The 16,165-nt window shown below is 41.4% G+C and overlaps 1 protein-coding gene and 1 pseudogene across 2 annotated transcripts in view; both read right to left on the minus strand.

Annotated features, from left to right (window-relative positions):
• Window positions 1-16,165, minus strand: part of KHDRBS2 (KH RNA binding domain containing, signal transduction associated 2) — a 728,302-nt gene that overhangs the window by 331,362 nt on the left and 380,775 nt on the right. The gene's annotated exons all lie outside the window — the stretch shown is intronic.
• Window positions 12,152-13,887, minus strand: LOC101274818 (CAP-Gly domain-containing linker protein 3-like; annotated as a pseudogene).

Here is a 16,165-nt window from a genome sequence, read left to right on the forward strand (position 1 = left end):
CCCATGCTGGGTCCTCTGACCTCCGAGGCCCGCTCCAGCCACTTGGGACCTAGGGGCAAAGGAGGGAGGGAGGAGGGGGAAGGGGGACAGAGGTGAACGGACAGGGACCCTCTAGGATTGGAGGATCAGGGGAAGCACAGCTGGCATTTCCCCCACCCACTTGGGCTGCAGGAAGCCTGCTGGGCTCCCAGGTTGGGTCCTCTACCCTCCAAGGCCCACTCCAGCTGCGTTGGTCCTGAGGGCATGGGGGGGGAGAGGAGAGGCAGATGGGGAGGGCCCCTATAGGACCAGAGGATCAGGGGGGGTAAGGCTGGCATTTCCCCCACCCACTCGGGCCCTAGGAAGCCTGCTGGGTTTCTGGGCCTTGTCCTCTGCCTTTCAAGGCCAGAGGCACCCTGCGCCACTCTGGCCATGCTGAGCCTAAGCCCTGCACCCCACCCTCCCAAGGGCCTTTTCCGTCCACATGGGTCCTAAGCCTAGACCCTACCCACCACTTAAACCCCACCCTGCCTAAGCCCCACTCCCTACAGCCAAGGCCTTTTCCAGCTTTTTTTTTTTTCTCACTTTTGCCACTGTGGTTCTGTTTTAATTTCCAATTCTTCCAGTTGTTGTTTCATCTGTATTTTTATTTTTTCTAACATAGCTCTTAGTTTTCTAATCTTATTTTATTTTTTACTCTTTGTTATTGTTCTGCTCCTTTTTTTCTTTTTTATTTTTTTTACTGCCACTGCATGTGGCTTGCAGGATCTTGGTTTGCAAGCCAGGGGTTGGGCCAGAGCTCCTGTGGTGGGAATTCTGAGTCTGAAGCACTGGATTAACAGAGAAACTCAGACCCCAGGGAATATTCATTGGAGTGAGGTCTCCTGGAGGTCCTCACCTCAACATCAAGACCTAGCTCTACACAACAGCCTACAAACTCTGGTGCTGGAAGCCTCAGGCCAAACAACTAATAAGACAGGAACATAACCTCACCATCAAAAAAAAAAAAAAAAAAAAGAGATGATAGAAAATATGTTACAGATAAAGGAGCAAGGAGAAAACCTACAAGACCAAATAAATGAAGAGGAAATAGGTAACCTATCTGAAAAAGAATTCAGAGTAATGATAGTAAAGATGATCCAGAATCTCAGAAATAGAATAGAGGCATGGATTAAGAAAACACAAGAAATGTTTAACAAAGATCTAGAAGACCTAAAGAACAAACAAACAGAGATGAACAACACAATAACTGAAATGAAGAATACACTGGAAGAAATCGATAAGAGAATAACTGAGGCAGAAGAATGAATAAGTTAGCTGGAAGACAAAATGGTGGAAATACCTGCCAAGGAGCATAATAAAAAAAAAAAAAAGAAAAGTGTTGAAGACAATCTCAGAGACCTCTGGGACAACACTAAATGCACCAACATTCAAAGTACAGGGGTCTCAGAAGAAGAACAGAAAAAGAAATGTTCTGAAAAAATATTTGAAGAGATTATAGTTGAAAACTTTCTTAACATGGGAAAGGAAATAGCCACCCAAGTCCAGGAAGTGCAGAGTCCCCAGAATAAACCCTAGGACAAACACACCAAGACACATATTAATCAAACTAACAAAAATTAAGTTTAAAGAAAAAATATTAAAAGCAGCAAGGGAAAAGCAAAAAATAACATACAAAAGAATCTCTAAAAGGTTATCAGCTGATTTTTCAGAAGAAACTGCAGGCCAGTAGGGAGCAGCAGGATATATAATAAGTGATGAAAGAGAAAAACCTACAACCAAGATTACTCTACCCAGCAAGGATATAATTCAGATTCAACAGAGAAATCAAAAGCTTTAGAGACAAGCAAAAGCTAAGAGAATTCAGCACCACCAAACCAGCTTTACAACAAATGCTGAAGGAACTTCTCTAGGCTGGAGACACAAGAGAAGGAAAAGACCAATGAAAACAAACAAACAAAATTAAGAAAATGTTAATAGGAACATACATATCAATAATTACCTTAAATGTAAATGGATTAAATGCTCCAACCCAAAGAACAGACTGGCTGAATGGGTACAAAAACAAGACTCATATACATGTTGTCCACAAGAGAACCACTTCAGACTTAGGGACACATACAGACTGAAAGTGAAGGGATAGAAAAAGATATTCCATGCAAAAGGAAATCAAAAGAAAGCTGGAGTAGCAATACTCATATCAGATAAAATAAACGTTGAAATAAAGAATGTTACAAGAGATAAGGAAGGACACTACATAATGATCCAGGGATCAACCTGAGAAGAAGATATAACAATTGTAAATATTTATGCACCCAGCATAGGAGCATCTCAATACATGAGGCAAATGTTAGCAACCATGAAAGGGGAAATCAACAGTATCACAATAATAGTAGGGAACTTTAACACCCCACTTACACTAGTGGGCAGATCATCCAAACAGAAAATAAATAGGAAAAAATAAGCTTTAAATGGCACAATAGAGCAAACAGATTTAATTGATATTTATAGGGCATTCCACTTAAAAGTGGTGGAATACACTTTCTTCTCAAGTGTACATGGAACATTCTCCAGGATAGATCACATCTTGGGTCATAAATTAAGCCTCATAAAATGTAAGAAAATTGAATTTATCAAGTAGGTTTTCTGACCACAACGCTATGAGATTAGAAATCAATAACAGGAAAAAAACTGTAAAAACACAAATACATGGAGACTAAACAGTATGCTACTAAATAACCAAGAGATCTCTTAAGATATCTAAGAAGAAATTTTAAAAATACATGGAAACACTTGACAATGAAAACCCAATGATCAAAAACATATGGGGGCTTCCCTTGAGGTGCAGTGGTTGAGAGTCTGCCTGCCGATGCAGGGGACATGGGTCCGTGCCCCAGTCCGGGAGATCCCACATGCCGTGGAGCGGCTGGGCCCATGAGTCATGGCCGCTGGGCCTGCGCATCCGGAGCCTGTGCTCCGCGGTGGGAGAGGCCACAACAGTGAGAGGCCCGCGTACTGCAAAAAACAAAACAAAACAAAACAAACAAAACAAAACAAAAAAACATATGGGACGCAGCAAAAGCAGTTCTAAGAGGGAAGTTTATAGCAATTCAATCTCACCTCAAGAAACAAGAAAAATCTCAAATAAACAATCTAAATTTATGCCCAAAGCAACTAGAGAAAGAAAAACAAAGAAAACCGAAACTCAGTAGAAGGAAAGGAATCATAAAGATCAGAGCAGACAGAGCAGAAGTAAATGAAATAGAAACAAAGGAAACAATAGCAAAGATCAATAAAACTAAAAGTTGGTTCTTTAGAAGATAAACAAAATTGAGAAACATTTAGCCAGACTCATCAAGAAAAAAAGGGAGAGGACGTATATCAATCAAATTAGAAATGAAAAAGGAGAAATCACAGCTGACACTGCAGAAATACAAGGGATTATAAGAGACTAGTACAAACAACCAAATGCCAATAAAATGGACAACCACGAGGAAATGGACAAATTCTTGGAAAGGTACAATTTTCCAAGACTGAAACTGGAAGAATTAGAAAATATAAACAGACCTATCATGATAATGAAATGGAAACTAATTAAAAATCTTCCAACAAACCAAAGTCCAGGATGAGATGGCTTCACAGGTGAATTCTATCAAACATTTAGAGAAGAGCTAACATCTATCCTTCTCAAACTCTTCCAAAAAATTTCAGAGGGAGGAACACTCCCAAATCTGTTTTATGAAGCCACCATCACCCTGATACCAAAACCAGACACAGACACTGCCAAAAAAGAAAATTACAGACCAATATCAATGATGAACATAGATGTGAAAATTCTCAACACAATACTAGCAAACAAAATCCAATAACACATTAAAAGGATCATACACCATGATCAAATGGGATTTATACCAGGAATGCAAGGAATCTTCATTATATACAAATCAATTAATGTGATACACCATATTAACAAATTAAGCAATGAAAACCATATGATCATCTCAATAGATGCAGAAAAAGCTTTTTACAAAATTCAACAGCCATTTAATAAAAACACTCCAGAAAATGTGCAGAGAGGGAACCTGTGCCCATATATGACAAAGCTACAGCAAATATCTTTCTCAACAGTGAAAAACTGAAAGCATTTCCACTAAGATCAGTAAGAAGAGAAGGATGTCCACTCTCACCACTCTTCTTCAACATAGGTTTGGAAGTCCTAGCCATGGCAATCAGAGAAGAAAAAGAAATAAAAGGAATACAAATTGGAAAAGAAGAAGTAAAACTGTCACTGTTTAAAGATGACATGATACTATACATAGAAAATCCTAGGACTTCCCTGGTGGTGCAGTGGTTAAGAATCCACCTGCCAATGCAGGGGACACAGGTTTGATCCCCGTTTGGGGAAGTTCCCACATGCTGCAGAGCAACAAAGCCTGTGCATCACAGCTACTGAGCCCACCTGCCACAACTACTAAAGCCCATGAACCTAGAGCCTGTGCTCCACAACAAGAGAAGCCACTGCAATGAGAAGCCCCTGGACTGCAACAAAGAGTAGCACTATTTACAATAGCCAGGACGTGAAAACAGCTAAATGTCCAAGGAGAGATGAACGTATAAAGAAGATGTGGTATATATAACCAATGGAATATTACTCAGCCATAAAAAGGAACTAAACTGGGTTATTTGTAGAGATGAGGATGGACCTAGAGTCTGTCATACAGAGTGAAGTAAGCCAGAAAGAGAAAAACAAATATCATATATTAATGCATATATGTGGAATCTAGAAAAATAGTACAGATGAACCTATTTGCTGGGCAGAAATACAGACGTAGATGTAGAGAACAGATATGTAGACACAGAGAGTGAAAGGGAGGGTGGGATGAACTGAGAGATTAGGTTTGACATAAATACACTACAATGTGTAAAATAGATAGCTAGTGGGAACCTGCTGTATAGCACAGGGAGCTCTGTGCTCTGTGACGACATAGATGGGTGGGATGGGGGTGGTGGGAGGGAGGTCCAAGAGGGAGGGGATATAGATATACATATAGCTGATTCACTTCATTGTACAGAAGAAACTAACACAACATTGTAAAGCAATTATACACCATTAATTTTTTTTTTCAACTCTACAAACAAGAACTGCTGGAGAGGGTGTGGAAAAAAGGGAATCCTCCTACACTGTTGGTGGTAATATAAATTGGTACATCCACTATGGAGAACAGTATGGTGGTTCCTTAAAAAACTAAAACTAGAGCTACCATATGATCCAGCAATTCCACTCCTGAGTATATATCTGGAGAAAACCATACTTTGAAAAGATACATGCACCCTGATGTTCATTGCAGCACTTGTTACAATAGCCAAGACATGGAAGCAACCTAAATGTCTGTCGGCAGATGAATGGATAAAAATGATGTGGTACATATATACAGTGGAATATTACTCAGCCATAAAAAGAATGAAATAATGTCATTTGCAGCAACATGGATGAACCTAGAGATTATCATACTAAGTGAACTAAGTCAGACAGAGAAAGACAAATATCATATGATATCCCTTATATATGGAATCTAAAAAAATGGCACAGATGAATTATTTATGAAACAGATGAGACTCACAGACACAGAACACAAACTTATGGTTACCAAAGGGGAAAGGTGGTGGGGGAGGGATAAATTAGGAGTTTGGGGTTAACATATACACACTACTATACATAAAATTGATAATCAACAAGGACCTGCTGTATAGCATAGGGAACTCTATTCAATATTCTGTAATAACCTAAACGGGAAAAGAACCTGAAAAAGACAGATATACATGTATGTATAACTGAATCACATTTCTGTATACCTGAAATGAACACAACATTGTGAATCAACTATACTTCAATATAAAATAAAAGTTGAAAATAAATATATACTACATATTAGTTGACTTGAGTACTACTGAGTTCTAAGATTTTGGAGTCATAAAATAATTATGCATATGAATGGGTAGTTATAGTTTTATAGCATTTATAATTTTTATGCTTAATTTACTAAAACAGATATTCACTGAGAAGTAAAAATATAAGTTCAGAAGTAGTAATAATAATCATCTATATTTTTCTGATACTATTTTATTATTATTTTATTTACCACTTTAATGTTAAAAGACCCTTGAGGGATAAAGAGATGCAGATAGAGAAATAATCACATAAGCTTGTGAAAACTTTCATAAGGGACAAAGACAGGTAAAGTTATAACAATTCAGGGTGAATATATGTGAAAAAATTAAATTCCAGTCATTTAAAATAAATAAATAATAAAAGACAACTTAATATACATGTTTAATTTGTATGCAAAACTGGATTATTCCAAAGTTTTTATAATAAGGCCAATCCATAGTATGAAGACAACGTTCTTCTCAAAAAAATAAGTTATACTTACACATGAATTTTAATATTATTTTAGATAGGATTTGAAATTATTGGGATTCTGCACTTCAAATAATAAAGAATGCTTTACTACTTTGGGGTATACTTGCAGTGAATAAGACATACACACACTAATTTACTCCTTACATTGCAAGTTGAATTATAAATTTATGTTAGAATTGCTGATTGGTTTGATCTGCAGGTTTGGCTTCAGATAGAAGGATTTAAATAATTAACAGTGAATCTGATAGGAGTTTATCAATGCTTAAATAATACATGCACATCAACGACCTTTTAAGAATTAATTGAAATTTTAATTTTATATTTCCTGTGATGTCCAAAAATTGTCTTTTTTGCTACCAAAATCAGTTTTTAAAATTTGCTATCTTGAAATAACAACAAAGATATTCACAGCACTGGGCTTCCCTGGTTGTGCGGTGGTTGAGAGTCTGCCTGCCAATGCAGGGGACCCGGGTTCGTGTCCTGGTCCAGGAGGATCCCACGTGCCGCGGAGCGGCTGGGCCCGTGAGCCATGGCCGCTGGGCCTGCGCGTCCGGGGCCTGTGCTCTGCAACGGGAGAGGCCACAGCAGTGGGAGGCCTGCGTACCGCAAAAAAAAAAAAAAAAAAAGATATTCACAGCACTGTTATATGTTCCTTTTTCTCAGGGTGATGCAAACTGTCCCTATGAAACAATTTCCATGAAATTCATGACCTGGACAAAAAGACCTGGGACTTCCTCAGCCCCTACAAATAGTTAGGTTAGGACACTTTGACCAGCTTAATAAACAAGAAAGTATGGGAGGTAATGGGTCTTGTGCCAATATCAAATCTGTAGCGAGTTGGAAAGGGTAGGAAGCTATTTCAGAAAACAACTACTGCTGTGCTAGACACACTATTATTTAGCAAAACATCTTAGGCTATTAGATAACAGCTCTTAGCAAACACAAGGTGAGTTTTAACCAGCCCAGGGTAAGGACCAGAAAAATTCATTAAGAAAATGTGGTCAGAGAACAGTTAATTAATATTTACTAAAAATCTGCTCAATGTATCACTCTGCATAAGGTCTGTATAAAGGCTTTATAAAGCATATTTATCAAAGGGGATTGAATATCACAAAGTTAAAATGTTGTGGACTTGAACTACTAGTGATGGTGATTTGTTACTCCAAACTGTTTTCTCTTCTTTAACCATTATTAAAGTCATACTGCACAATATGTAAAAATCACCAAAGAATAAGATAGCAACCATATAGATTTTATGTAGATATTCTGCAGGATTATTGGGAGGGTGTATATTCTATCTTCTTCTATTTTACCTTAGTAAACATTAGCCACTGATATATGAGGTCTAGGAACCAAGACCTTTAGAATGAGCATGAAAGACTCATGTGTTTAGTCTTATGCCTTTGCCAATCCTAGCTTATAAAGTCAGCCACGACCTCAGGTTAGATTTAGGGTGTTAGATAAATATTTATATAAAACTAAATGAGAGACTTCAGTTGTTATTCTAAAAATACCAAGTTCCATTTGTTTAGGTAGAGTCAAAGTGACTAAATTTTCTTGACAACTTACTGTGCACATGATATAGGAGCTCTATCTGCATTTTAAGTTGAAATAGGCAATACAGTAAGTCCCCTACATACGAGCATTCAAGTTGTGAACCTTCAAAGATTCGAATGTACGTTCGCATGTCCGATCACGTAAGTTAGGCCATGTGTCTGGCGTACATTGTCACGTGTATGCATCCTCTACAAGTGGTTGTGCTTTTGTGTACTTTACTGTACAGTACTGTACAGAGTTCAGTAGTACAGTATCTTTATTTCAAGGCCAGAATGTCTGGAAGCAAGCGTAAAAACAGCAGTGATGTAGCTGGTACTGCTAAGAAGCGCCAAGTGATAATGATGGAAACAAAAGTTAAAATAATTGAGAGAGTGGAGTGAGGTGAAAAGTAAGTGTCGCTTCTTCTCATTACATGAATCATTCAACCATCAGCATAATTATAAAGAACAAGAACAACATCATGGAACATGTGAAATCTGCTGTGCCAATGATGTCGACAATAATATTGAAGAAGTGTGGAAAAATGCTGAAGGAGATGGAGAAATTTCTCAGTGTGTGGATGCAGGATCAGGATCAGTGTCCAATCATGCTCAGCTTAATGATGATTCAAGAGAAGTCTGAAAGCCTTTATGAAGACTTGAAGAAGAAACATGGCAAAGAATCAGAGGTGCATCTTTTAATGCCAGTCATGGCTGGTTTCATTGGTTCAAGGCTAGAACCAACCTTCGCAATGTAAAAGTAAGTGGCAAGGCAGGCAGCATGTGCATATATGGTAGATGCCCAAGAATTTCCTGAAATGCTTTGAGAAATTATTGATGTAGGTGCATACATTGATGTAGGATGACACATGACTGTACTGGAAGAGGATGCCAGACGAAAGTTACACCTGTTAAGGAAGAAAAGTTGATGCCAGGCTACAAAGCAGCAAAGAATAGGCTAACTCTGTTGTTTGGTGGCAATGCTTCTGGCGATATGAAGCTGAAGCATCTTTTAGTTTACCATTCAGAGAACCCAAGAGCCCTTAAAAACATACCCAATGGCTCTCTTCCTGTTGTGTGGAAGAGTAACCCCAAAGCCTGGGTTACACAGGCCATTTTCCAGGACTGGTTTTTCCACCAATTTATCCTGGAGGTAGAGAAATATTGCTTGGAGAATGATGTCCCATTCAACATCCTTTTGCTGCTTGACAGTTCTCCGGCTCCCCACCCCCACCCCGCCCTCCATTCACGGACGACTTTCATTCCAACGTCAAAGTAGTGCATCTGCCACCTAATATTATATTGCTCATCCAACTATGGACCAGGGAGTTAGAGCGACTTTCAAGAAATATTATTTACATCACACTTTTTGTCAGGCAGTAAAGATGAGTGATGAATCAGGAACAACCTTGCAACTATTTTGGAAGGACTATAACATCTACAAGGCCTTAAAAAAACATTGACTTTGCTTGGCGTGAGGTTACAGTCATCAACATGAATGGGGTTTGGAAGAATATTTGACCACAGTTTGTTCATAATTATCGTGGATTTGAGAAGGTGGATAAGGATTCCAAAGAGGTCTTCAGCAATTCAATGACCCTCAGTGAGAAGCTGGAGCTAGATCTGCAAGAGGATGACTTCACTGAACTCCTTGCTGTGCAACATGAGGAGGTTACTAATGAAGACCTGATGGAATTGGAGGTCGACAGAAAGGATGAAGAGAGACAACAGGTAGAAGAAGTAACCAAAGAACTGAAGAGATTCACAACACGGGAAGTGGCAAGGGGATTTTCTTTATTTGAGGAGGCACTGTTAGTTTTTGAGGCACAGGACCTGAACATAGAATGATACATGAAATTTGCAGCAGCCATTCAGAACGCAATCCAGTGCTACAGTGTCATCTATGAGGAGGAAAAAAGAGCTACTACCCAGTGATAGCTACTACTATCATTTTTTCAAGAGGGCAGATAGAATTGAATCCAGCAAGGAACCAGAACCTGTGCCATGAACATCAGCCATGAGTGAAATTGCAGCTTGCCCTCCATCTCCTATTGCCGATGATCCTTCAGTTCTACCATCTCCCATCTCCTCTCCCTCTTCCATTCAGTAACTCTTCTTGCCTGTTCATTGGATACCAGCCCCTGTATGCCAGCTATTGTACTATCTACTGAACTTTTCAAGATACTATACTGTAAGATTGAAAATGTTTTATTTTATGTTTGTTTGTTTATGTATTATTTGTGTGAAAGGTATTATAAACCTGTCACAGTACAGTACTATAAGCTGACTGTGTTAGCTGGGTACCTAGGTTAAATTTATTGGACTTATAAACAAATTGGACTTACACTCTCAGAGTGGAACTGGTTCATATGTAGGGGACTTACTGTAATTTAATACTTTGGCATATAATATATACCTTAATTTACAAGTATGAAAAATGAACTCTTGGTTAACACAGAACTGATGATAGTTATTGGTACTGATACATTGACCTAAGGGGCCCAAATTCTTAACAAAGAAATCATCATGATAAGGATATGTTTAAAGGAGAGTGCAAATTCTGCATATGAATAAGGTTGATAGAACATGGACTACATGGGTGATTTTTATCAATAATCTTGCAATTCCAGTCCTTCCCTGGACATGAAAAATTTATATATTCAAGATAGTAAAGCATCTAACCAGCTGGAGTTTTAAAAGTGCCTAAAGAAGTTTTCTTAAATCATCCATTTATTTATTAAATGTATTTTATTTATTTATTTATTTTTTTGCGACAGAAACATCTTTATTGAAGAGAGTAGGGGTCATGCTGAGTTTGGAGACATGCAGTGAAGGGACATTCGTGAGCTGTCCTTGGTTTCAGGGTCTGCCCTTGACCCCCTAGGTCTTCAGGATCTCCATCAGGCTCTTAGTCTGGCCAGGGTGCTGTGAAGTCCTTCAGTGCCAGTAACTTAGGTTTGGTGTTTTGGAACTGTGACCAGAATGTACATTGAAATGGGGGGTTCAGGATTTGGGATCCCCTCAAGGCCTTGGTGCCCCTCATGTATTAGAGATGTAGGCTCTTGGAATTTTGGTGTCTAAAGATCCATGGACTCAGGGCATTGAAGTCCTCTGGTTTCCAGAGATGAGAATTCCTGTTTGTTGTCCCCTTGTGCCTACGAATAGGGCTTGAGGTGCCCCGGGAGCCCGGGATGCATATCTGGACCACAGTCTCCTCCATCCCAGGCACAAGGACCTCCATGACTGGGGTTTCCCAGAGGCTTGGATTTTTTAAATTTGGGATTCCTGGGGGATGTGGTGTTTCCATGATTTGGGGGTCCTGGGAGTTAGGATTTTGGAGCCTCCTAGGGGTTGTGGGACTTGAGGACCCAGGAAAGTCTGGGACATGTACTCTGGAGTTTGGGATCCTCAGAGTCCCAGAATGGGGCCTTCAAATTTTGGGGTTCCCCAAAGGGGGAAATAATTACTTAAAAAATAGAGAATTTTCTGGGAGCCTGGCCAGCACAGGTGCTGTGGGCTGAATGGGGTGGGCTTCATACAAGGTACTGGGGGTTTCTTGAGAGTGCAGAGGACAGGAAGACTTGGTGGCCCTGTAATTAGCACTTCCAGGACTCTTTTGGAGCCTGTAACTTGGAGGGGACAGTGGGCTGGTTGATGTAGGTCTCTTCTTGAGGGGTAAGAGCAGGGTTTGTTTTTAATGGAGGGAATCTCTGATTGCAGTGTAAGCGTTTGGGGGTGACCATGGGGGTCAAAATATCTTGAGGGGACTGATGTTAAATGTGAGTCTGTTACTCTGTTGCTTTAGAGGTGTTTCTTTCAAGGGGACTTGATGGGGGCGTAGGGGGAATCTTTGTTAATAAGGAAGGGTTCTGAGCCAGTGACTCAGGAATGTTCTGCTGTAGAGCATTATGTAGAGAAAGTTACCGTCATTTGGGGTGATGTGGAAATCTGTTTTTGGGGGGTCTGATCTGAGGGGTTGGGACTAGCCTAAAGGTACTACACTCAGGGAATCTTTTTCTGGGTAACATAGGGTCTGTATTTGGGGGGTTATCACGGGGGAATCTGTTAATAATGGGGCCTTAGTGAGCGAGGGCTGGCTAATGGGGTCTCTCTTCTGGATATGTTACTGGGAAACGCTATCTCAAGTGACTGGGGGGCTCCTTGTGTCAGGAGATGCTAGAGGGGGCTCTGTGTCTCTGTGGAATGTCCAGAGCCTCTAAGACTGCATCTCCGCCCTCAATATCCAGGGAAACCAGCAGCAGAAGAGCAACCTAGAGATGGAGCTCTCTGATGTGATGTCCTTTGGGGTCCAGACTGTTGTGAAGGTGTTTTGGTCTGCATCATTGTCACTTGATTCACTTTTGGCTCCAACACTGTCCCCAGGGGGGTTAGTGAATCCACCAATCCTCTGAATTCCAGATGCTGGTACAAAGACTCCATGCCGAGGGGAGCAGGTGAAGTACCAAACACTGAAGACAGAGCCATCGTGCTTGCTGATGGTCTAGCTGGATGCCATACCAGTAAACTGGGACCAAGTCTGGCTTCCTGCAGAAGTGCACAATCCCTTGCTTCTGGCCTGTGATGAGGACTTGGTCTCCAACATCAGCCTTGGCTCCCTCACGCTGCTGCAGGCCACCCAGAGTCAGGGCTGACGGGGGCCTCTTCTTACCTTTGCGTTCCCTGCGATCTTTGCCAGTGACTCGGGAGAAGTCCATCCAGGGAGTCCGAGGTGTGGAGGTGACAGATCAGGAAGGTGTGCCCACTGCCTTGGAGATCTTGGACAAAGAGGCAAAGCGACCCTGCTTGGGAGGGCAGATGAAGTACTTGACACCCCCATCATTCTTGCCCTCAGGTTCATCAAGCTGCATGCCCACCCACCAGCCATTGGCAAACTCTGAGGTCTTGCAGAACTGTAGCTGTGGGTCTTCTGGCCATCCAGTAGCATGCAGTCTCCCAGGTGCAGGCCCAGTGTGCTGAGCATAGCATTGCCTGGGACGTTGTCATAGTTAGGTAGCGTGACCCTAGGGAGGGCGCAGGAGAGCGGCACAGCCTCCTCCAGTAGCATCCACAGCTCCTTGGCCACCAGCGCCCCTCGGCCTTGTCCAGGGATATGTTCATGGGACAACTTCTCTGGGACAACCTCCGCTGGCACGAGTCCCTTTCTGTTCCGAAGTGCCGGGTTGGCGCCATGTTCCAGCAAATTATTTGGCCGCACCAAGCCCTGCAGCGATGTGCAGGGCTGAGCCGTGGCTGAAGTCACTGCACTTGGAGTTCACCACTCGGGGCCGTACACCCTTCAGTAGCATGTGCACGAGACCGGGCACGTCGAAATAGGCTGAGTAGTGAAGCATGTTCATGTTGGTCCAGCAGCTGCGCAGGATCACGTCTGCGCCCAGCGCCAGCAGCTGCTGCAAGAGGCGCACAGCCGTTGCGGGGAACTCGACTCTGTGGGCCCCAGCCTTGCAAGTATAATGGAGCAGTGTCATGTTAGGTCAGCCCATCACGTGGCAGCCTCGTCGCAGAATCTCATTGCCAATGACATCGATCTTGTACTGGACTTGGGGCACCCACTGGTGCACAATGGTGAACAACTCAGCGATGGTGGTCTGCGGGTCATACAGAATCTCTTGAAAGGCAGGGTCGTTGGGGTCAAAGAAGGTGAAGGCATAGTCCTGGGAGTGGGGGGGCCGTGCTGAGGAGTAGGCTTCTGCCAGCGCTCCTGGGTGGGGCTGGGGGGCTCTGGGACAGGCTCATAGTCCTCCTCGTCTTCTTCCTCCGCCCTGAGCGGTGGGGCCATGGGGGTGGGCCCTGTCTTAGTCATGGTCCTTAGTGGCCCTAAGGGGGCAGGTGCAGAGTTGGGGGTGGCCTTCAGGCAAATCCTCGGGTGAATGGGGCTGAAGACCAAAGCTGAAATCGGGGAAACTGGAGTAACTGGGTGTCGGTGTCTGGGGAAGTGATCAGGAAGAAAGAAACTGAGAGAAGGGGACGAGGCACAGAAGCAGACGGGAGATGGGGTGGAGAGGACTATTCAATGTATTTTTGAGCAGCAAGTAGTGCCAGGCACTGAGGTAAGTGCTGAGGACACAGTACAGAAAAGGCCTGAACCAGTGGAGCATAAGTGAGTGTAGATACTGCATCCCTATACTTGTTCAGGAAATGTTAGAGCAAGCAACTTTCAGCAACATACCTGGGCAAGGACAGAGGCCTTCTTAAAACCCTCTGAGTCACTGTTCACCCAATTCAACTTTGATTCCTTCTGTTGGTTTAGAAAATTGTTTATTGCCAATGTTATGCTAATGTTTTAGTGGCTGCTACTCTTTTGTTATATTTACTAGTTTGTTTTATTTTTATATTCTACATATAAGTAATATCATACAGTATTTGTCTTTATCTGTCTGACTTATTTCACTAAACGTAATACTGTCCAAGTCCACCCACGTTACATGTATATTTTCAACTAGCGTTTTTGTTACTTTTGGATATGTGCCCAGGAATGGAATTGTTAGATCATATGGTAGCTCTAATTTTAGTTTTTTGAGAAACCTCCATACTGTTTTTTCCACAGTGGCTGCCCCAATTTACATTCCCACCAACAGTGTACAAGGGTTCCCTTTTCTCCACATCATCACCAACATTTGTTATTTGTGTTCTTTCTGATGATAGCCATTCTGACAGGTGTGAGGTGATATCTCTTGGTGGTTTTGATTTGCATTTCCCTGAAGATGAATGATGTTGATTGTGTTTTCATGTGCCTGTTGACCCTCTGTATGTCTTCTTTGGAAACATGTCTATTCAGTTCTTCTGCCCATTATTTAATCTGGTTGTTTGTTTTCTTGATGTAGATTTGTATGAGTAGTTTAAATATTTTGGATATTAACCCCTTATTTGTCATATCATTTGCAAATATTTCTCCCATTCAGTAGGATTTTGTGGCTGCTACTTTAAAATTTTGTTTTATTAAAAAAAGTTGAACTCTAAAGTAAAAAAAAGTATTAACTGAGGAGAGCTATGTAAATATCTCATGAGAAAATCTCTCCTAGAAGTTCTCCTTTGTTTTCTCCCAAATGAAAATGCTGTGATGATTTCTTCTGAGTTATCTTTTAGTCAGGAAACAACAACCCACTCAGTCATGATAACTTTTTAAAAGTTATTTGAAAAGAGTATAAAATATGCTTTGCCTGCCTTTTGAAAAAATGTTATACTTTTATTGGGCTTGCAGCTTCTAGCTATCTCCACTATAATCACAAAAACTCATTGCATAATATTATTCCTGAATATTTAATCATATTAGAATAGAGTAGTCCTTAAAGATAATTAAAGTGCTACTTTTTCAAACAGTGTATTAGAGGAGAGCAGAATTGTTTGCCAGATGGGAAAGGTGAATCTGGCACAGAAGATGAGAAAAAGTGAGCTAGAATGAGAGTATCCAGCTACGGTGAAGGATGCTGAGTGAAAATTCCAGCTACTGAATACTTAAGAAAGGAAAAGAAGAGACAGTTGATAAAAAACTTTAGTTCCATGGTCAGTAACTGAAGAAATAGGCTTGTTGTGGTATATGAGTGCAATACAGTAAAAGAAGTATTTGAAAAAAATATGTCAAAATAGGATGTGAAAGTTTCTAAGTAGCCTCGTGAAATAAATCAGAATTGCAAAGTGAAAGAACACAGATTTAGAGTTTGAAGACCTGGGTGCTGTCCTTTATTCCTTTCCTTGCTTCATTGTTCTTGCCTCAATGGGAACCGCCTGTTGGATTATTCAGCTGGGTTTCCCTTTCTCAATTTGGTAAGGTCTTTCAAATGGATGGTAAATGGTGTTTGCCTATCTGCAAGGTGGATTTTTTTCAGCATTCAAAAAGTTCTTGTGCTTGAGCCTCTTTGTCAGGGGCAAACCTCTAAGCAAGGAAGACTTGGATTGCTCTGGTGGGCATGCAGGGGGTGGCAGGCTGGGCTGACCCTCTGAAGGGGGAATGGGACATCTCTCTGTTCTCAGGCTTCCCCCAGGACTCAATCCCACAGGACATCTGTATAGCTATCCTCAAGGGCACTAGAGTCAACTGCATCAGGCAGTTCCTCTCTCCTTCCTCCACAAAATGAACATACACAGCGAGTAGTCAGAGTCAATCCAATTCTGCATGTTGCTGAAGGGATTCACTGCAGGAAGCCACCAGATGCTCTCAGCCATCAGGGCATTGATGGTCCTTTTCTAAGGCTCCTTTCAGGGCTTGGATATC

The sequence above is a fragment of the Orcinus orca genome, chromosome 10 (assembly GCF_937001465.1).
Source record: "Orcinus orca chromosome 10, mOrcOrc1.1, whole genome shotgun sequence".
NCBI lineage: Eukaryota > Metazoa > Chordata > Mammalia > Artiodactyla > Delphinidae > Orcinus > Orcinus orca.